At 35.2% G+C, this 24,223-nt stretch overlaps 1 pseudogene; it reads left to right on the top strand.

Moving 5' to 3' along the window:
* Positions 1-16,693: 16,693 nt before the first annotated feature.
* The window catches only part of LOC131491075 (heterogeneous nuclear ribonucleoprotein H3-like), a 43,962-nt pseudogene continuing 36,432 nt past the window's right edge, over positions 16,694-24,223 (top strand).

The following is a 24,223-nucleotide window of genomic DNA, read 5'->3' as shown; positions in this document are numbered from 1 at the left end:
TGTCATTCTCTTCCTTATTTCATTTAGCTTAATGTCCTCAAAGTCCATCCATGTCACTGAATACTGCAGAATTTCATTCTTTTTAAAGGCTGAACAGCATTCTCATGTATGCATATACCATATTTTCTTTCTATCTATCTATCAATGAACATTTAGATTATTTCACATCTTGGCTACTATGAATACTGCTATAATAAACATGACATTGCTAATATTTCTTTGAGATCCTGATTTCATTCTTATGGACATATAACTAGAAGTGGGATTGCTGGATCATATGTGAGCTCTATTTTTAGTTTATTTATTTTTTAACAACTTCTATAGTGTTTTCCATAATGACTGCACTATTTTGTGTTCCCACCAACAGTATGCAAAGGATCTAATTTCCAACAATTTTTTAAACAGCTGTCATTAGCCTGTTTTTACAAATAGACAAACTGAATATTAGTGGCTTTAAATAAATTATGTTATTCAACAAAAGCAGGTCAAAGCCATTTGAAAGCCCACATTCTGTTTTTTTTCCAGATAAAATCTTTTCTTTTACTCTGCTTTTAAATATAAATATACAGGAACAACCTAAATAACCACCACATTTGAAAGGACTAGATAAATTATAATACATCAAACTATACAAGAGTATGCAGCAATTAGAAAGAATGAGAAAGATATACACGTAATTGAAAGCCCACATTCTGAACCACTGCAGTTTATGAATACAAACACCATATAGGTCTTTTATTAGTTTGCTGCCTGGCTCATGGTTGCTCCTTGACAAAGGTTTTTGAATAACTGAAAGAATGCAGAGCACTAATTCTGCCTCCGTAGAGTACCTGCCTTCAAGGAGTTTACAATATATCTAATGAGATAAGACTAAGGGAGGAAAATGTTACTCAGCATTTCATTCAACAAATACTTACTGAATACCCACTATGTGTTAGACATTTTTTGGAGTTCTAGTAACACCGCAGTAGAGAGGTACATATAGACTATATACCCAGATGGTGGGGCGGGGAGGGCAGAGATCCCTGCCCTCATGAGAAGAATAGAGAAAATAAGTAAACCATATCAAATATTAGAAAGCTATGTTTGTAATATGGTTAAAAATAAAAGAGGTAAGGAGAGATAACCCAATAAAAGAATCAAATGGAAAATACTGTAGAAATTCAAACTGCTTCTATAGCTAAGATTTTTTAAATGAAATAATTTAAAAAAAGAACTTTCATTATTCCAGTTTATTTTTTAAGAAATATGTATGAATATAAGTTCATTTTCTAAGTATATCAGACAAAATTATTTAGGTTGAACACAGAAAGATTACCTATGCATACTCATCGGGCTGTCTTTGATTATTTTTTGTCCTATATGTGTGCAATCTATTTTGTGATTAATTAACATTTGATAGAGTATACATTCAAACATTTTTTTTGAGTGATTTAACATGTAGATGAGATTTAGCTACAAATTCCTTCCAGGAAAACAGCATCCATGCAAGAAATACTTAGAATTTGGAGTCCTGCAAATTCTTGGAGTAATGAAAAAATATATATATAGATATCCAGTCCAGTTCCAGATATTTGTTCTTTCTTAATTTGGTATCTCATTTATTTAGAAGCTAGAAGGTAGAAAATATGACCTTAAAGTATATAGAACATTTAGAACTTGTGATTTCAGGGCATGAATAAATCCGAAATTCTATCTCCTTGAAATTTGTTTCCAGAATGTTAACTGCAAAGCAAGTTATATATAGCAGTAAATGCATGCTTAATTTGTGCAGAAATCATGGTGTGATGAATACAATTAAGAGCCTCGGAGGGAATAATTATATTACTGCATAAAGCTGGTGGTTCTCAAATTGCTTGGTGCCTGGACTTTAAATTGGCCTGATTTCCTGTTGTGAAAGTCATCCATCGCGGCAACACAACTGCAGCAGGAACGGCAGAGTTTCAAAGTCACACAGAAAGCATATTCTTTCTGATCAATTGCCATATATTCTTGTTTAAAGGAAAAAAATTGGCAACATGCTACCGAAGTTGATTAAACTGATAAATTAAAATGCATTAGATCGAATACATTGTTATGTGTGCTATTCAGAGGAGAATTTTTGTAACAAGATTGACTAAACAGTTTTTAATGGCAGCTTTTTAAGCAAGTGCATATGCAAACTTATATAAATTTGAAGTGAATTGTTTAAAGTTAATAACATTTTCATTTCATGGTACTTGGATTATCAGTGCCTTGAAATAATAGATGGAAGTTTAGGATTACCCTTCCCAAAACATAATTAATTATAGTAAAAATTGAATGTAACTGTTTAGTCCTACATGAAAACTCTGAATTATTTTAGAATCACCCATTGCTTAATGTTGTCAAATAACTCATTAGCTTTATGTGACCAAAGAAGCTTATATGATATCAAATAATTTTGCATTTCTTATTAAATAGCTAAACAACAAATCATTTTTATAGCACTAAAATTTTTAATGGCTTTACATGAGGTTGCTTATATCTGAGACTTAAAATAGCACTTCTTACCCATGATAACCAAACAGTAAGGAAAAGACAACATAGCACAAGGAACACAAGTGATGAATTTGGAATCTCTGTCTCCAAAAGGTTTAAGTGAAACTGGTACGAAACAGGCATTGGCAAGAGGTTAAACAGGTAAGGGAAGCATTTCAGCCCCCAAAAAACAATGGTTAAAGAATCCAGAGAACACACTGAAAACCCTCCAAAAACTTCTAGCTCATGGATGTCACCATTCCCATAAGGCCCATGACAGACATTACTAACCAACCATCCACAATGCTCTTGACTGCTCATTGCATAGAGAGGTGGTCTTAGAATTACACACAGTTTCAGAAAACAGTTGCCAATCTATTGGCACTTGAAGTCACTAGGGTCCTGGTTCCAATTCATGACCTACCAGAACTCATGAGGAGACCGTGGCCTGGAGAAGCTATATGATTTATCAAACACTCTACCGCGGAGCTGCAGCTAGAAACCCATCCTTCATTGCCAGCATACTGCTAATTCTCTTGCCAATGTTACAGTATCCTTGCCAAAAAGTGAGGTTGTTTACTCTGTATACATTTTTCCACCTTTTCTCTCATTGGCTTCTTCATCTCTATGAAACTTAAATTCCTCATGTCCTATTTCTTTATTTTTATTCATCCATTTATTCCTGCATTCAACAGACATTCTCTGTAAATGCCAATATACACAATGCTAGATGCTGAGGTAATTACAAGAGTAAGGTGTAAACACGGTTTTGGACACAGCCAAGAAAAAAACAACGTGGCCAAAGACCCTATCCTTATTATACATCTAATAGATTTGGTTTGTATGCAAAGTACAGAGATTATGCAGCTGGAAAACTTGGAGCAATTTCTAACCAATAAAAAGCAGGGAGGTGGATATATGGGTAGCCGCGAGACTGTTGATTCAAGTAATCTAATTTGGGCTCTCTTCAGTGACTTTGAAAACCCTAGAGAGTTTGCAAGTAGAACTGTTGATTTAACAGAAAACAAACTATTCATGGAATGTTCCACATGTGAAATACTGTTTTCTGTCTTCTTTTTCAGATATATTTCAATTTCACGTCATTTTCATCTACCATGTAAGCACACACAAATACACAAACACACACATATAATCCATGATCCTAAAGTGAAAACACTACGGACTTATTTGTGTGTGGGATTAATTTTAAATCCTAACAATTTTGTATTTACACTGGACCGCCAAGTGTATCTTATCATCAATGTCACATCTTTCCAAAACTGCCTTCCAGATATGGTGGCATAGCTCTTCACCAAGAAATTAAATAGTTTAAGTGGGGGATTTGATCACTGGACCTGGTCTCATTGATGCTATTTCTCTAACCACCTAAACTGAAACCACTTAAAATAAAAGAGGAGAAGGCCTAAAGCCAGCACATATTTGATTTTTTTTCAGCACATATTTGATTTTATAAGTAATGTGTATATATGACATTCAGCATAAGTTTACATCACTATTTTACTATTAGAAAGCCATATCATTATTTTTAAGTTATCAAGACACTGGCAAATTAAAAGAAAATTGTTCTAGAAGACATAAATAAATAGATAAACAAATGACCAAATGAATCCTATTGCTCAGCAGATAACCTAAAATAACAGGAATTTTGTAGACTTCTAAAATGGAATAAAGCAAATCTACATTTGTATTTTAAAAATATCACAATTTTTATTTATCTGTCAGTATTTGGCTATTGTCCTCATATTTGTAATTATGTCAAATATGGTATACTTCTGGACATGAAAAGCCCATTCCAAATCTTTGAGTCAGCTCCAGCAGTTTTTTAATGCCTTAAACATAACAGGTTATCAACTAGGATTTATTGACTTAAATTACATTTAAAAAATTTTAATATTTATTTTTGAGAGGAAGAGGCAGAGGGTGAGAGAGGGAGGGGCAGAGAGAGAGGGAGACACAGAATCTGAAGCAGGCTCTAGGCTCCGAGCTGTCAACAGAGCGTGATGCGAGGCTCGAACCCACGAACTGAGAGATCATGACCTGAGCCGAAGGTGGATGTTCAACCGACTGAGCCACCTAGGCACCCCTAAATCACAGTTTTTAATACACAACTTTCTGAACTTCAAATTATTAAATGCCAGGTACATGCTTTTAGGAAATTTAATTGTATGCTTCCATTACCAAACACTGAATGATATTTTAAAAATAAGTTAAGAGTATTCGTTGAAGGACAGGACATTATAACCAATCTTAGATACCTAGATGTTCAAATAAGTTTTCCTGTAGAATATTATAACAAGTCCTGTATAGCAAAATATAAGGATCTGAAATGCATGGGTGTGTTTTGCAAATACTTGTATCATTTTATATATACTTTATCCTTGTCCGAACAGAAATATACTAAAAAATAAAGATGATGAGATTACTCCCGATAAACAAGCACATTGTTCTACCTGGTGCCAATGTTAACTCCTGCCTCGTCCATCGAATCTCTGATTTAGTCAATGTTTTCCAGTGTATAAGTGTCCATCCCTATGGAGACTAGTTTACATTAGGAGAAAACACTAGAATTCCAAAACCTACAAGTCCTACACTTTTCTAAGATACAGTCATGCAGAAAGCAGAGGTTTCCATTTATGATCTTTGCATCCACAGAAGTTATACCAAAAACACGGTTGTATACAACCTCACTTTCCTCCAAAGACAAAAATATTTATTATTGCAAACCTAATAACCGGTAAATGTCTTCATAGATGTCATCACTGAACAGGAGGAATATTGAGTAAAAGTCCAGTCTGGTTTTGTGTTTGTCAATTAATAAAAAAGAAAATCATTACAAATATTACTTCTTATACTACATACAGCATTTAGGTAAGGACACTGTGTTCCCCTCTGCAAAGCTCAGCCTGCCCTAATTCTTTCTGGATTGCATTTCCAAGACCCAGATGCTGAGCCGAGAAAATTTTCTTTCCAGCAATAGCATCTGGTTCCTTGGCAGCCTGTATTTGCCCCTGTGTTGACTACACTGCAGTTGTCTTCAGGCTGTGAAATAGTAACGATGCTGATGTGATATCTTATTCACTTGGATGTGGTACATTTTAGCTTTCTTATTTTGTCCCCACATGGATATTTTTCATACTTACAATCTTTTATGAATAAAGTTAATCAAGGAAAATTTTGGTAAATGATGCAACATTCAGTAACAGGTAATATTTCTGTCTACATAAGGTGAGTCACTCCGACAGGGACACAGATCTAGTCTTGGTCTTATTGTAGTTTAAGGACAAAACTAGTTGCCTTGCTCCTTGTCCTGCTCTTTATATACGTAATTTTGACTCTTTAGATTTCCTTTGGCAAACCGTATACAAATGATAACGATAATGATGTTGCTAATAATAATAACAACTATAATTTATGGAACACATCTGTAAGCCAGGGACAATACAATACAATACAATAGCCACGGACTATTTAATTTCATTTAATTCTCACAAGAGTCTACCCTGTCTATCACATTCTTCACTTAAAAATAGGGGAAAAAATTATAAGATCTATAGTACCTGATCAGGAGACTGTTCAGGAAGAAAGACAGCTATTATCACAGGGAACATTGTAGAAATTGTCCCTGGAGCTGGGGTTCAGTGACTTTTAAATGTTTTCAATATGACAATTACGCTGGTCACAGTTTGATGCCAGCCTACCTTTCTCACCTTACTGCCAACCCTCCCATGTGCCCTAGGCTTCCGTCTCATTGCAACATTTCTGCCCAAGCTTTTCAGCTGCCATCCACTAATTGGCATGCCCCCTCCTCACTCTCCCACTCGGTTTGCATTCCTCTAAAAGCCAACTCGCTGCTGAACTTCAAATAAAGCGGGGTGACTGCTGCATGTGAGGAAGGTGTGGAAAAAGTCTCTTCTCTACAAGCTTAAGATGGGATAATAACAGTAATAACACAACCAGATATTCAGCATTTACCACATGCCAAACATTTCAGAGAACTTAACATGTATTAACTCATTCCATCCTCACAACACTCTAAGGGATGGGATTATTATGAGCCAAATATTATAAATGAGTGTATGAAAACAAAGAGCAGTTATGTCACTGCTAATGAGACACTGCTAGTGAACCCAATCACCAGGCATCAGGAGCCCACCCTCCTAACATCTGCACCATGTGACTTCTCACTCAAGCCCTCGTCCCCCAGGAAAGTGCTTACACCTTGGCTATAGGTAATGGAAAGTCGTCTTCAGGGGGCCCATGTGGCTCAGTCAGTTAAGCATCTGACTCTTGATTTTGGCTCAGGTCATGATCTTAAGGTTTGTGAGTTTGAGCCCTGTATCCAGCTCTGCGGTGAGAGTGGAGATTCTCTCCTTCTCTTGTCCTCCTCCTTCCCCCCCCCCACTCTCTCTCTCCCCAAATAAATAAATAACCCCTTAAAAAAAGATTGTTTTGTTTCTGTTTTTGTTTTTACCTCAATTCTCCATAGAAAACTGTGAGATTTGTTCCAGATACTCTATATTTTTAAACATAATAGTTTCTCTAACTCTGTGTTTTCAATGGATTTTCAATAATGAAAAATGTACCAAATACAAGTGAAATTCTCTCTCTCTCTCTCTCTCTCTCTCTCTCTCTCTGTTTACACACACACACATACACACACACACACCACACACACACACAAAGTATATACATAAATACACATACATATACTCTTTAGGTATTTCTTGGTTTTGTTTTATCTATATGTATCTAGTTATGTAGCTGGATAGATACACAGATGATTGATAGATATGAAAAAGAATTCCCCTTTTATTTAGAACACATTTATGTGTTCTTAGTTAATTCTTTTGTGGTAAAAGCTATTGGATATTATTTATGTTATTGCATTGTGGATAAAAGATTTTGTATGTGTATGTAACAACATCTGTGTATAAATAATGTTTTTCAGAAACCATTTTAAACGGTATCTCCATATGTAGCAAATAAATGGGAAGAAGAATTATGTTAAACTACAAGTAGAAAGAAATTAAAATCGAAACCACTATGCTACCAATAAACATGATTTAAACGAAGAAAAGTGTACGAGGTGAGCTCACGTGGAAACCTGACCATATTTGCTGAACCACGCCAGAAAGTGTGAAAATGAAAATAATGATGATGTAAGTATTTTTTCATATGTAAAACATTATATAAGAAAGGGAAGATTCAAAATTTCTGCACAATGATCAGAAAAGGGGACCATACAACTGACTTTCTCTCAATAAGATCTGTGATTTTTCATGTATGTGGTGGGAAAAATGAAGACAGAGAAACACAGGAGATTAGGCAGACCTCTCAATGTTGGGCAAGAGGGGAGGATTCTACCTGTGTTTGGTACTTATTCCTGTGTCTTAAATGACTGCTTTGGTTAACATTATTGTCACTATCTATCATTCTTTGCTAAATATTTAATTCTCAAGATGTAATCTTCTTTTACTTTAAATTATGTTAGAATTATTAATGGCGTGGTAACACTGAAGAGACACAATACACGTCCCTATGACCAGAGACAACTACTTTCAGGAGATGACCAAGAACTGAGAAGAGAAAGTGACACCTACAACGTATCTAAAATTATATATGAACTGTCTTGCAAAAGCTATTAAATATTATTTATACCATTGCACTCCAAAGAAGAGATTATTTTGCTATGCCAGTTATTTTATTTCCTAAAAAATAAGCCAAATTAACATTTCCTTTTGAAATATTAAAGTGATTGAGCATTTTTTTTCTTGGATAGACTCTGCTGAATAATTGCCTCGGATATCCACTTAATTTTGAGTAGCTTTCACAGCCTTACTTTCATGAGTTGTCTTAAATCTCAAAGAAGTGAATACCAATGACAACTGGCAAAACATATTTACAACACTTGACACAGAGCTAATACCTTCAATTTACAAAGAACCCACACAAATTTAAAAGGAACGGATGACTGGATCAATACAAAAATCAACCAAAAATAGGAACACATAGTTCACAAAAAAGAGTCAATGGCCCATAAATTTATGAAAAACTATTTATATTTAGGTGGAGTGTGTGTATAAAATTTATAAATATATATATTCCATTCATTACACTTATCAGGAATAGCAAAACAGAACAATGAAAATACCTAAGGGGTCTATTAAGAGATACCTGGATACTTAGTTAACTAAGTTATATTATTATATTCTATATAATGGGATAGTCTGCAAGCATTAGATAATAAAAAGGAATATAATATGAAAAAATCTCCAAAAAGCATTGTGAAAAATGCATAGATCTAAGAAGTATCTCTACTGTCTTCTTTTTTACATTTAGAAAAACAGAGATTTGCCCATATATACACATATAAGGGTGTGTAAATATGTTTTTCTAGAAGAAATTACAGTAGTGTGATTTGTTATATAAACTGAGATCTCATTAAATAACACATCTTTTTCAGGAAATGGTACACAAGGATCAGATATATATTTTTGAAAAGCTTGGAAAGCTCTGAGAATTATAAGTCAAAAGTCTTGCACCTTCCAATATAAAATATACTTCAGTTAATTTGTATTTACTTGGTATTATAAATAAATAGATAGCTAACAGTTGCTATAAACTGAATGTTTATATTCCTCCCAAATTCCTATGTTAAAACCTAGTCCCTGATATATGGTATTTGGAGGTAGGATCTTTGCGACATGAATAGGTCACGAGGGCTCTGCCCTCATGAATGAGATTAGAATCTTTATAATGAGACCCCTGATAGGGGTCACGTGAGACCAGAGCAAGAAGATGACTATCTACGAACCGGGAAGTAGAGCCTCGCCACACAACAAACCTGCCAGTGACTTGATCTGGAGCCTCCCATATTTTATTTTATTTTTTTTTATTTTTATTTTTTTTTTAATTTTTTCAACGTTTTTTATTTATTTTTGGGACAGAGAGAGACAGAGCATGAATGGGGGAGGGGCAGAGAGAGAGGGGACACAGAATCAGAAACAGGCTCCAGGCTCCGAGCCATCAGCCCAGAGCCTGAGGCGGGGCTCGAACTCACGGACCGCGAGATCGTGACCTGGCTGAAGTCAGACGCTTAACCGACTGCGCCACCCAGGCGCCCCCGGAGCCTCCCATATTTTAGAACTGTGAGAAATAAATTTTAGTTGTGTATAAGTTACCTCATCTGTGGTATTCTCTTATGGCAGCCTGAAAGGACTAAGACATCAACACAAAGGAATACATGATATTCAGGTCTAGGCAAAAGATTTCGGAGTTGGAAGCCTGGGGACACAGGTAAAATTTGTCCCCAATGAGCTATAAACTTTAAGTAAGAAGTAATGTGTCAAGTTCTCAGTTTATTTTTTCACTGTGAGACTGAATAAAAGAATCAGCAGGTTCTTTTTGTAACCACTGTGAGTTGGTTCAGTAAAATCTACATAAGAGGGAATTGGGTCCCCTTTGAAAGTAGATAAAAATTCAGACAGACAAAGATATGCAAAGAGAATGATCTCAGGACAAGGAAGAATTTTCTTTTAATGTTTATTTATCTTGAGAGAGAGAGAGAGAGAGAGAGAGCGCGCTAACATGTGAGTGGGGGAGGAGCAGAGAGAGAGAGGGAGAGAATCCTAAGCAGGCCCCACACTATCAGTGTGGAGCCCGATGCAGGGCTCGATCTCACGAACCTTGAGATCATGACCTGAGTCAAAATCAAGAGTCTTACACAACCAACTGAGCCACCCAAGTGCCCCTCAGTACAAGGAAGAATTTTCACACAAGTTCAGAGTTGATCATTTTGAGGGCATACTTTTAGGAACAGTGGTTGCTGCTTACAACAGAGGCTTTAGAGAGAAATAAAGAAGAACAGTGAAATGAAGATAGATTAAGGAGGATTTGGACTCTAACTTGACCTTAGAATAGTAATATTATAAAACTTTATAACCAAAAGAAACATTAGTGATTACTGAACTAAACCCTTCATTAATGAGCAATAGGTAAAGAAAAATTAAACAAAGTGCAGATTTAACAGATTATAAATAATTTGTATCTAAGAATTTATCTTCACAAGGGGCAGTCCTGTGTCTTATTCAGCACTGTCTCTAGTCCACTTGTAGTATAATGCTTGTACAAAAAGGTTATTAAGCGGTTGCTGAATGACTTCATGCAACAACTATTTATTGAATGTCTGCTGTATGCCTGGCATTGTTCTAAAGTCTAGGGGTTATACTACAGGCAAAGCAGACAAAGCCTGTGCCCCTTAGAGTTTATATTCTAGTAAAGAGGAGGAGAAAATAAATAAATAAATAAATAAATAAATAAATAAATAAATAAATAAATAAATGTAAACTTGGTCAAGATGCTTGGGAAGGACATGAGGAAAATTAAAGGAGTTTAAGAGAGAGAAAAAGTTCTTGTGGATGGAATAAATTTTTCATTCAGTGGTCAAGGAAAGCCTCCTTGATAAGGTTACTTCATTTATTTATTTAATACTTATTTTTGAGAGAGAGGAGAGAAAGAGAGGGAGGCAGAGTGTGAGCGGGGGAGGGACAGAGAGAGAGGGAACACAGAATCTATAGCAGGCTCCCAGGTCTGAGCTGTCAGCACAGAGCCCTACACTGGGCTTAAACTCATGAGCCGTGAGATCATGACCTGAGCTGAAGTCAGAGCCTTAACCGACTGAGCTACCTAGACGCCCCATAAGGTTACTTTAGATCAAAGAACTGAAGGAAGCGAAAATGCTTGGAGCAAGTATGATCTGGGCAGAGGAAACTGCAAAAGCTGGGGCTGGAGTGTATTTGGCAAGTTCAAGGAACAGTGATGAAGCTACTAAGACAGCGCCAAGTAAATGAAAAGGACAAGAGTAATGAGAACTTCACAGAATTACTAAAGCCCCAATCATTCCGGACCTGGAAGGCCACTGTAAATACTTTGGAGTTTGAATTATCAATCCAGAGTTATAGAAGTAGCTTAATGGAATAACTCAAAACCAACACTCTTGATTTTCTCTGCATTGTCATTATATTAAAATAATTAAACAAATAAAGACAAATGTGATGAAAATAACATTTTCAAAATACTAGCCTGTCAGATTATTCAATGTTATTGGAAATGCTGATTATAATGACTAGGTTCAGATTTCAGCTACTCTCCTTCTCTCAGGAATGAACCATTTCTGGTGCCTGGGTGGCTCAGGCACCCAGGATCTCATCCAGCTCTTGATTTTGGCTCAGGTCATGATCTCATAGCTCGTGAGTTCGAGCCCTACAAAGGTCTCTGTGCTGACAGTGCAGAGCCCGTTTGGGATTCTCTCTCTTCCTATCTCTCTGCCCTTCCCCTGCTCTTCCTCTCTCTCTCAAAATAAATAACTAAGCTTAAACAAATTTTAAAAGTGAGCTATTCCTCTACCCATCTCTTCCGTGGGCCCCTACCCTACCCTCCTGAGAAGAATCCCAATGTAGGCTTGCCCCTAGCATGACTTAATTTCCTATTTCCCATTCACTCAAACCAAGAGGAAAGAATTGTTTTAAGGAAGCGTAAATTAAATCCCTTAAATATAATATTAAAAATCAGGGCTTTATTAAAATATAAGAAGTATTAATTCATTTCAATAGAAGATTTAAAAAAAACTTAATGTTAAGTTTTGATTTTTTGGGAAGACATACAAGAACAAAGCAAAAATTATGTCTAGATTTTAAGCCAACAGAATATATACGTGTTTTCTCGGAGGCTCTATAGTTTTCATGACCAGTTTAGTAATCATGCAAGGTACTTAGTTAGAAGGAATGATTATTATATCGTCCTAAGGATGTTAATAATACAAATAGCAAATTATAGCAATCTTTGTAATTATATGTACGGTCCCTATTAAAAATTTACATGCCTTGGTCTGATTACACTCTGAATCAAAACTCTTTTCCTACCACCAAAGGAAAATGCATTCAAAGCTAAAATTAGTCTTACCAAATTAAACAAATATTTAGAATATCCCATGACCTACAAGCTATATTTCATACTCAACATGCTTTACCATCTAGGTGCACAATAAGAGAAACAACTCAGCTGCTATGAGAGAAACAGATGGTGAAAGGTACCTGCTGACCAAACAGGAGCAGCAGGGTGGAATCAGGGTGGGTCAGCTCATCTGGAAAGGATGCTGGCAATTGTCATTACACACATCAATTGTTTCTGATACTACTGTCTGTCATGCGGTGCCCAGGGGCCGTATGGCTTTCCTTGAAACATTTAACATAAAACTGCTGAAATATAATTTTGGCCTCACATTCTGAAATGAGTTGCTAAATCCCCACAATAAGAAATTAATGTTGCCAGCATTATATTATTTTAATTAAGCATCCCTCCCTTCTGTAAAGATACAGAAGCATTGTTTGATATATTTCCAATTTGTCTGCTAATTTATAAAAGTAAAATGATACTACATTATTGTTATAAAGTTAATCAAGACTTTAATGGGACAGTTATGTTACTATCAAGGATTTTTTATTATTTTTTCTTACTATAATGTATGTGTTCAATGAGCTGATTATGCCGTGTGACAATGATTTCACTAATTACAAAGTTATTACTGTATCTCTAATGGGAAGAAATTCCAGCTTCCTAAGTTGCAGAGATGTAATTCCTAAGGAAAATCAGCAAACAAAAATATATTTTAAAAGCCCATTAAAAATATTAATTTAGATTATATATCTATATCTACATACCACTTTGTTCCCAGACTTTTTGTGTGTCCTACAATGTAATTTTTTTTGTAAATTCATTGATTTCAAGAAATTTATGCAATTTTAACCATAAAGAAACAGTTTCCTATAAAATATAACAATTAATATTGGGCTGCTATCTCTAAAAATTAATAAAACATTTTAGAGATAGCATGGAAATTGTGTTGTGCCTATATTTTAGTAAACATACATACAAATCTCCATCAAAACAGAGTAAGTTGACAAGATTTATATTTTAGTACTTGAATTTTACGTGCCACATATTTTACCAAACAGCTACAAAATGCATTTTTCAGGAAACCTTAATAAAGGAAAAAAGCATTTGACAAGAGGTTGTGGTACATGGAGTTTTTGTTCTTCCTTACTCCAGCATGTTCACAAAATCACTGCAACTGAACATAGCTCAGTATTATGACAAAGGCTTGTGTCATTATGTGTTTGTTGTGACCAACAGACAACCATCACTACCACAAAGACAAACTGCTTTGTCCATACTTGGTGTTGATAAGAGTGCTAATGTGTAGTTTGAGAAGCATCAGAATGTTGAAATTATAGCTCACCTGTTTTGCTACCTAAAATGCTGATCCTGAAGTCACTTCTTTGGTCTCAGCTACAGCAGTCTCCTGTGGAAACAAAATAGGAATCAAAATCCAAATACATAGAGCTTTAGGAAAAATCATGGAATTCAAAATAGACTCCTAAATCCATTTCAAAAAATCTCATGAAATATCTGACATAATCATAATGTATATCCATTATCAAAGCTCAGTGAATTGAATTTTTTTAAAGAGAAAGAAAAGAGGAAAGATGAAAAGGTCTAGAAGTGACAAAGTGTCCCCTAACATGAAAACTTAAGAGATAAACCAATTTCATGAAATTGATTATCCAGATTTCAGAAACTGGCTAAAACTGAAAGATTTGAAGATTTAATAAATAAAAATAAAACATAATTCAAACAGATACAGTATAAGAAATAATTCATGTTAACTTAACGAAAAAGATATATCTAGTCAATATTTGTTTCAAATTTGATATTTATTATTTTTAATCTCTTCATCCGTACCCAACTTAAAATACAATTCCCAAAAGTTGAGGGCTTTGGTCTGTTTTACAGATAGTCCAGTATTTAGAAAACACACAGTAAATATTTTTTAAAATGATAGGCCTTATTTCAAGGAGCACAATCTAAATGTAATACTGAACATTAAATACATAATTTACTCAATATTCTTCCTTGTGAACATGTTATTATTAATTAAATATTAAACCTTTTTATTAATAAATTCTTGTATGTTGATATGTGCAAAAGATGAACCGTGTACTACGCTTGTTTAAATGTTACTACAGACCCACTGCTGTGAAAAGTCCTAGTCATACTTTCCGCTCGAGTTTTCTAATTCTATATTATAGCACCCAGTCCTAAGTCTGTTATATAACATCTTCCTGTCCGGTGTCCTGAATCCCCAAGAAATGGTCTCTATTTGAGTGACTGCAGGTCCTTCCCTAAAGCAGCACATCAGCATGCCATTTAATCTTTGCTTGACAAAGACAAACTATTTATATTACTTTTAAAATAACTAGGCATCAATTATTATATGCCTGATGGCACTACTTTTATGGTGTTATGTCTAAGTCTCAAATTATAAAGTAACAAAAATAACTAAAATATTACCTTTATAAAAAGTAATAGTTTATGTGAATTATCACTACAAGTTTCACTGCTCTATCAGTTAGAGCCTCCTCACCATTATTTATTTTCTATCTACTTGTTTCATGAGTTTATATGGTGAGATAAGATGCCTAGTATAAGGTCTTATTCCTGTCCACTTAGTTTTGCATTTTTTTTATGTTTGATACTTCTACTTATTGTTATTTATATAAACATAATTAAGCTTATTTTATTTTTAAAAAGTTTTCCCACTTGTTTTCAAATTTACTTTTGGTTTCAGTTGTATTATGATCCTAATATTAGTGTTAAGAGTATAACACACTCATTAAATATCTGAAAAATTGATTAGATAGTACTTTAGATAGTAAATCAATGCAACAAAACTAGAAATCACAATAAATACTAAAATCAAAGAAATTCCCTTTACTGGAAATGAAAAAAAGAATTAAGGACACTCCCAGATAAAAAAAAAATCAAAGCCTTAATAAAAGGTTATTTACCAAATAACCAATCATATCCCTATGTATTAACACTTATCAAATATAACCAAAATGTTGCTCAGAGGAAAATTTATAATAATTTATCAGAAGTTATAAAAACTTAACAGAACTATTTACGGTCATAAAACCTTGGCATCCTAACTTCAAATGTATATTTTAAATTATCAATGAAGTAACACTTAAATATAAAAAAAAGGAGTTCTGAGTATTGTGATATTTTGGTCATTTTTTTAAATTTTTTTAATTTTTTTTTGGTGGGGGGAGAGAGAGTATATGTGAGCATGCATGCAAGCAGTAGAGGGGCAGAGGCAGAAGGAAAAAGAATCTTAAGCTGGTTCTGTGCTCAGTGCGGAGCACAATGCGGGGCTAGATCTCATGACCATGAGATCATGACCTGAGCCGATATCAAGAGTCAGACACTTAACCAATGGAGCCACCCAGGTGCCCCTTGGTAATATTTTTGATACTGTTTTAAATGCATTTCATTGTCACGTGCGCGCACGTGTGTGTGTGTGTGTGTGTGTGTGTGTGTGTAATTTTTAGGTGATATCAGCAAGATGTTGGGATAGGAGATATCAGACTTTGTGCCCCCCATAAAAACCAACCACTATTAGATAGCCATCCACAAATGAAAATAGCCCCCAGGAGGGCTCAAGAGTCCACTCAGAACCTGCAGCAACACAATGGAACCAAAAACAGAGAACCACTGCACATGAAGGATTGCTGGAAAGACTGGCATAGCTGAGATGTCAGGGGTGGTCAGAAACAAAGAAAGGGGCAGAGTTTATCAGAACTTCCTATTTAGTGGGTGCCACCATGGTCCCTAGTAGCCTACTGTGTGTAAGACCCTGGCAGACTTTACTGAGGACCTCAACAACCCTCATGGCAGATAGCAGCCGTGGATTATGCACATTTTGCACAGTGAATGCCCACATAGTGTTCACCGGCATGAATCTGAAGAGCTCATTTTGTAGAGTACACCAGCAGCTTTCAATGGTCATCACCACTACTGACCCCTAAAGAGAAAGACATTGTAGAACCACTCCCCCCAACCAAGGAAGTTGCTGTTTGAGTACCTTATGACCAGGCTTCAGACTTCAGCTTCACAGCCACTTCAAGCACTCCTACATCTTAAACTCTGGAGCCACCGCCACTGTAGGCGAGCTCCCATTCTAGCCCTTGTTTCCATGGTTTTGTAAACCCCTGCACCTAGATGCTGAAGTATCTGCCACAGTGAGAGTGCCCATGCCTTTGACCCTGGAGCAACAATGTGTGCCTGCATTCTGGACCCCAGATACACGGCTGCTCCAAGGATATTCATGTTCCAAACATTAGTTCTGTGGCCACTCCTCAGGTGCCTGTGGATTGGACACTACTACCACTGCCACTGCAGGTGCACCTGCAAACTGGACCCAGGTTTAAGACAGAATGCTCCAGCCATGACTGCTTCCATGGAAGTAAAAGACATCAGGAGGACTCCAGCTGGCTTTGCCACTGAACAGCTAACTGCACTTGCCCCTGCTGCAGATACCACCAGTCTTGGCCACCACAGGCCACTGCAATTTTCACTGATGCTAAGATCCGCTGGTATAGCTGAACAGAGGTTACACTGCTATACCCTCTCTGGAACCAGAACTGCTACACTTCACACAGGTAGCCCCTCATACTCACCTGTAGAAAACCAATCTGTAAAGCTTAAGAGAGGTGACTACTTCATTAAATGTACAGATATTACCAAAAAAAAAAAAAAAAAAATCACAAGAAACATAAAATACCAAGGAAACATGACACCACATGAGGAACACATGTTTTCCACTAACTGATCCCAAAGAAATGGAGGGAGATCCATGAACGGCTTAACCAAGTATCAAAATAATTGTTTTAAGGGGGCTCAGAGAGCTACTAGAGAACACAAATAAATAATTCAAGAACATTAGGAAAACAATACACAAACAAAATATTTTCAACAGATAAAAATTATAAAAAAAAAAAAAAAAGAGATTACCGGGGTGCCTGGGTGGCTCAGTCGGTTAAGCATCCGACTTCGGCTCAGGTCATGATCTCATGGTTGGTGAGTTCGAGCCCCACATCGGGCTCTGGGCTGACGGCTCAGAGCCTGGAGCCTGCTTCCGATTCTGTGTCTCCCTCTCTCTCTGCCCCTCCCCCGTTCATGCTCTGTCTCTCTCTGTCTCAAAAATAAATAAACGTTAAAAAAAAATTAAAAAAAAAGATTACCAAAGAAAAGAATACAAAAAATGAAAAGAGAAAGAAAAATATGGTAGAGGTGTCAACAAAAGACTTAATCAAGCTAAAGAAAGAATCTGTGAACTCAAAGACAGCTAATTTAAAATTATACTTTTAGAGGAGCAAAAAGAAAGAAAAAGGCTGAAAAAGAGTTTGGTACCATCAAGTTAGCAATAGATGAGTTAAAGAAGTCTCAGAAGGAGAAAAGAGAGAGAATGGAGCAGAAAGTATATTTGAAGAAATAATGGCTAAAAACTTCCCAAATCTGGGGAGAGACATGGACATTCAATTATATGAAACTCATAAAATCTCCAAACAGATTCAACCCAAAAAGGACTTCACCCAGACACATTATAATGAAATTGTCAAAAACCTAAGACAAAATTTCTAAAGCAGCAGGAGAAAATAAACTCATCACATACAAGGGAATCCCCAGTAGGATATCAGCAGATATCTCAGCATTACAAGAAAAAGAAAATGACAGGCTGGTATCTTTCTTGACGATAAGTCCAAAATTCCTCAATAAAACACTAGCAAACTAATTTCCACAGCACATTAAAATGACTGTACATCATGATCAAGGTGGATTTATAATTTATCCCCAGGATGCAAGGGTGGTTGAACACATGTGAATCAGTAAATGTGAGGCACTACTTTAACAAAATGAAGGAAAAAAAATCACAGGACTGCCTCAGTGGGTATGGAAACAAACAAACAAACAAACAAACAAACATTTGACAACATTTAACATCCATCATGATAAATACCCTCAACAAATTAGGTAAATATAAGGAAGGTGAATGTGTGTGTGTGTGTCTGTGTGTGTCTGTGTGTATGAGTGTGCAACCAGCCTACAATTAATACCCTACTCAATGGTGAAAATCATAAACTTTTCCTTTAAGATAAGGAACACAACAGAGTGTCTAGCCTTATCACTTCTCTCAATCATGCTATTGAAGTCCTAGCCAGAGCAATTAGGCAAGAAAAACTCATAAAAGGCATTTTAAATGGAAAGGAAAAAGCATAATTGTCTGTTTGTAGATGACTTGACCTTACATATAGAAAACCCTAAAGACTCCACCAAAATACTATTAAAACTAATAAACAAATTCAGTAAAATTGCCGGATACAAAATCAACATATAAAATAGAGTTGCATTTCTATACATTAATGATGATCTGAAAAAGAATAAAATATTTAGGAATAAATTTAATCAAGGAGGCAAAAGATCATCCAGTAAAAGCTATATAAAATTTATTAAAGGGGCACCTGGGTGGCTAAGTCAGTTAAGCGACTAACTTTTGATATCTGCCTCTTTTTCTCTCTCAAAATAAATAAGTAAACATTTTTTTTTAATCATTAAAGAAACTGAAGAAGAAACAAATAGAAGATATCCCATAGATGGGAAAAATCGATATTGTTAAAATATCCAGAGTACCCAAAGTGATCTGTATATTCTATACAATCCTTATTTAAATTCCAATGGCATTTTTCACAAAAATTGAAAAAAAAAAAAAGAAAACCTGAAAGCACAATGCCATAAAAGTCCAGGAAGAAAACACAAGACAAAATTCCTTGATTGGCATTGGCAATGAGTTTTTGGATTTGGCACTGAATCACAAACTGAAGCAAAAATAAACAAATGGAACTACATCAAACTAAAAACTTTTTGCACGGCAAAAGAAACAAACAATCAACAAAATGAAAAGACAACCTACAGAATGGAAGAAAACATTTGCAAATCATATGTCTGTTAAGGAGTTAGTATCCAGAATACTTAAGGAACTTATGTGACTCATTTGCAAAATCAAATAACCCAATTAAAAAATGGGGAAAGTACAAGAACAGATATTTTTCCAAAGAAGACATACAAATCGCTAACAGGTATTTGAAGAGATGATCAGCATCACTAATTATCAGTGGAATGCAAATCAAAACCACAGGAACATCCCCTCATATCTGTTAGAATGGCTGTTATCAAAAAGTAATAAAATAGTAAGTGTCAGCAAGGATGTAGAGAAGAGGGAATCCTTGTTCAGTGCTGATGGAAGTGTAGATTGGTACAGCCATTATGGAAAACAGTATGGAAGTTCCTCAAAAATTTAAAAATAGAACTACTGTATGATTCAGCAATTCCATTTCTGGATAAATACACAAAGTAAATATAATCATTGTCTGGAAGAGATATCTGCACTTCTGAGTTCACTGCAGCATTATTCACAGTAGCCACGATATGGAAATAACCTAAGTGTCTATTAACAGATGAATGAATACAGAAAATGTAGTAAATACATATATATATATATATATATATATATATATATATATATATGTATTATATATATACACATATTCTATTCCATGTATATACTCTATACATACACACACACACACACACATATATATAGTAAATGTAGAAAATGTAGAAAATGTAGTAAATACATACATATATATATATACACACACACACACACACACACACACATATATATAGTAAATGTAGAAAATGTAGAAAATGTAGTAAATATATATATATACACACACACACACATACATTCTATTCCATGTATATCCTCTATTATATTAGAAGAGAGAATATTATTCATCCTTCAAAAAGAAGGCAACCCTGCCATGAGCAACAAGATGAATCTGGAGGCCATTATTCTAAGTGAATAAGCCAGACACAGAAAGGCAAACACTGCATGAACTCATAGCAACAGAGTTTGGTAACTGTGGTAACATAATTACTAAGGCTAAGTGTAGGGGTAAAAGGAAGATGTGAATCATCGGTACAAACTTCAGACTATCGTCAGTCAATAATGTGCTGTATACTTGAAGTTTGCTAAGAGAGTGGATCTCAAATATCCTCACCATCAAAACAACAACAACAACAACAACAACAACAACAACAACAAAACAATCAGTAACAATGTGAAGTGATAGATATGTTAACTAACTTATTTCTAGTAATAATTTCAAATGTAACCATATATCAAAATGTCACATTGAACCAACTATATGCTATTTTTACTTATAAAAAATCAATAAAATGAGGTGAGAACTTAGAGAAATAGAGAATAATAAATACCAATGAATAAAATTAAAAACTTGTTATATGTCCTATTTGTGGTTTCCCTAATATAATAAACACAAAATTTTATATTAAAAATTTTATAGATGGAAATATATAATATATAGTAGTTTTCTATGTGACATGAATACTTGAACTCTGTTGACACTTTTAGATATATTATGATCTGTTAAAGAATATGTGATCAAAGAGATATATTAAGAAAATGGTTCACATGATTTTAGAGTCTGGCAAGTCCAAAATCAAGTCCAGCCCGGTGGCAGGCTGGAGACTCGGCAGAGCTGATGTTCCAGTTTGAGTCTAAAGGCAGTCCAGGAAAGGCTGGTGTTGCAGATGAAATCCAAAAGCAGACTGCTGGAGAATACTGCCTTCTTTGGGGAGGCCAGTAGTTTTTCTATTCAGGCCATAAACCAATTGCATAAGGATCATCAACATTATAAGGGCAATCTGCTTTACTCAAAGTCCACAAAATTAAGTGTGTAAGTGTTTATTTCACCCAAAACACTCCTAAAGAAACACCAAGAATAATTTTTGACCAAATATCTAGGCACCCTGTGGCCCCTTGGCCCAGCCAAGTTTACTCATAAAATTAACTATCACAAATATTATCTTACTTGGCAAAGAAAGCACATCCCTCTATCGCTTGAATATTAGGAGATCAGAAATAAGGCTCCTCTAGTGTGCTCACCATGTGGAAGGTCAGAGCTGAGAAGAAAACCAAATTTATAGGCAAGTGCCTATATCAGGTCACAGGAGTGCAGTCTGTGGTGTGGAAAATAGAGAATACTTTTATATGTTGCTTGAAAAATGGAATATTTGTAGAACAGTTTGTCAAAATCCTAAACTGTCTCCAAATGCAAGGTGGGTTTTTGTGGAGGAAGATAGGTGGTTAGAGGCACACATCACGGATGTCACAGCAGGGCTACTCTGAAGAGAAGAAATTCAAAAAGAATTCACTCACTGGGGAACAAGAGAGGAGGACAGCTCTGAGAAAGACAAAGGCAAATCCAATAGCAAGTTGTTACCACTGATGTCATAAATTACTAACCCAAATCTCCTTATCCTACTTTTCTAGGAGAGAATTAGTTAAAGGGGTAAGACAGGAATCCACTAACATGTGATGATTATGTGACTAATTTTGAAAAGTCAAAGGATGCTGAACTGAGAGCCTCTCAGGTCATAAGTGAGTATTCTCATCATACATTAATGCACAACAGTTTCTGTATTATAGCTTTGAAGTACGAAGAAAATAACTGGGTCATAAATCAATGAGATGGTGATCCATTTCATTCTTCGTCTTTGAGCTATGATTAAATTCAGTGATGAAACTTTGTATTTGGATCTGAGATAGTTTGCTTCCTTTTACCCCTCTTCGTATGATGGAGTTTTTCTTTTAGAAGTTTTGATTCCCCATAGTAACTCAGTTAGAGATCGCCACAAGTGCCATTTTCTTCTTTCTGTTTTTCTCATTCTCATAGACAACACTGACACTGTGCTATTTTCCCAAAGATGTTATTTTAATGGACATTACACTGGTGAATTTGGCAACAACAAGGCAAACAGCAGAGTTGGGAGACATGTGGCTGTGTGATGTGATTGCATCTTTTGGCTGAGATACAGACCTTAGATTTACTATTCCCAAATGTCTCATCTGACTCATTTTTATTATTTTTACAACACAGGAAGATGCTTTTGGTATCCATAGGCCAAACTTCAACTTGCCGTAACCCCTATCCCAAACACCTCTGTGCTTGAGTTTATCCTGATCCTTGAAGCTACTGAAAACGCTTTAATAAAATCATAATAAAAAAGGCCTTAAATACAAGTGGTACATTGCAAATGCTTCCTTTTCCTTGCTTCTGCTCCAATCTGTGCTTTAGGGATGCTTTCCGTGCCAAATCCGGTGCCTTTGGAGTGGGTCCCCAAAGATTTCTGAGCTTTCTATTCTAGCTCTTTGAATAAATGAGACAGTTAGAATTGGCAGGACTTAGTCTTCATCTTCGAAGCCTCAGGGAATGAGAGTACCAGTCTCTTCCTGGTGTTAGCTTTTGAAGTCCTTTCTTTGTTTTGTTTTGTTTAAATATTGAAGCCTTAGAATCAGAAGAAGTGAGTTTGATTCCTTATACTACAATTTACTTTCTGCAATTTTGAAAAAATAACTTGGACTCTTTAAATATGTTTCCTCGTCCATAAGGAGAAAATATTTCTTGCCTGCTTGTTGTGATGGATAAATACCGTAATGTAGGTTGGAACATACAACAAAGAACACATTGTTAAGTACTAGCAACACCAATTCCATTATGATTTATGTAATTTTTATGTAACAGAAAAGTAAACTTAGTGTTCCTGAACAAAGAGTAGTCATCAAATAATTCATTTTTGATTAACTGATTCAAAATCACCTAGTTTCCCTTTACAAGTTCGATGTCATATTCAACACCAAATCCAAAGGATGTAGTCATTAAAAAACTGGTTGATACAGGTTATTTCAAAAGATTTCATTGGCTACATTGTATATATTCAAAAAGAACGAATCATGGTCAATCAAGAGTTATTGTACCCTCTGACACAGAAAGCTTTTTCAATAAACCAGATTTGTGTCTATAGCATGTCCCTAGAAAGGAAGGAGAAAACAAAGATATGTGTGATTTATTTGTATGTTACGTTTGTGCATATTGAGAAAATATCACAAATCAAAGGACACTTGATGAGCAATCTCTCATTTAGAGGAGAAACCAGAGGTATGTGATAAGATTTTTTTGTTATTTAATACTGACTTATTAATATATTTAACATCTATTTCATGCTAAGTCCAAAATGGAATTGAAGTGACTTGTCAGCCTTCAAAATCCTCTAATATTGTTGGAATATATGCATTACATTTTTATATATTATTTCATTTATTGTAACTTAGTCACTGTCCACTGACTCACTCCCTCAGACAGTACACAGTGGCTAAGGAAGAAGTTGGAAAGTAAAGTCAGGTCTCTTGAATCCAAAGTATACCTTCCTTCTATCACATACCTCCAGACATGGACACTTTAGAGAAAAGGATCACAATGTTGTCCTTTCAGTATGAACTTGTTGGTTTAGTCAGCACTAATTTGGGGATGAAAACTAAGAAGTTTAACCTCTGATAAGGATTTTAAAGGAAAATCTTTGTTACCTAGCACCTAAGTAATTAGTGACAATACAAGTATTTAACACTCTGCAGGTAGAAAATTAAAAGCACGAGTCACAGAAAATCATTCTGAAAATACCAAAAGCTAAGGATACTATAATTCTCTAATGCGATATGGTGGACTTCAGGAAATAGTACATCTTACTCAATTTCATCCCTCTGAGATACTAACATAGTTCCTCACACATAGCAGAAGGCAGATTAATGTATTTATGACATTAAATTAAATTCAAGCAAAACCAAATCTCAGGTACCCAGCCCTATACCAAACTTGAAGTTACT

The sequence above is a fragment of the Neofelis nebulosa genome, chromosome 1 (genome assembly GCF_028018385.1).
Source record: "Neofelis nebulosa isolate mNeoNeb1 chromosome 1, mNeoNeb1.pri, whole genome shotgun sequence".
NCBI lineage: Eukaryota > Metazoa > Chordata > Mammalia > Carnivora > Felidae > Neofelis > Neofelis nebulosa.
Note: the sequence above shows the minus strand (reverse complement) of the source record. Positions and strands in the feature narration are given on the sequence as shown.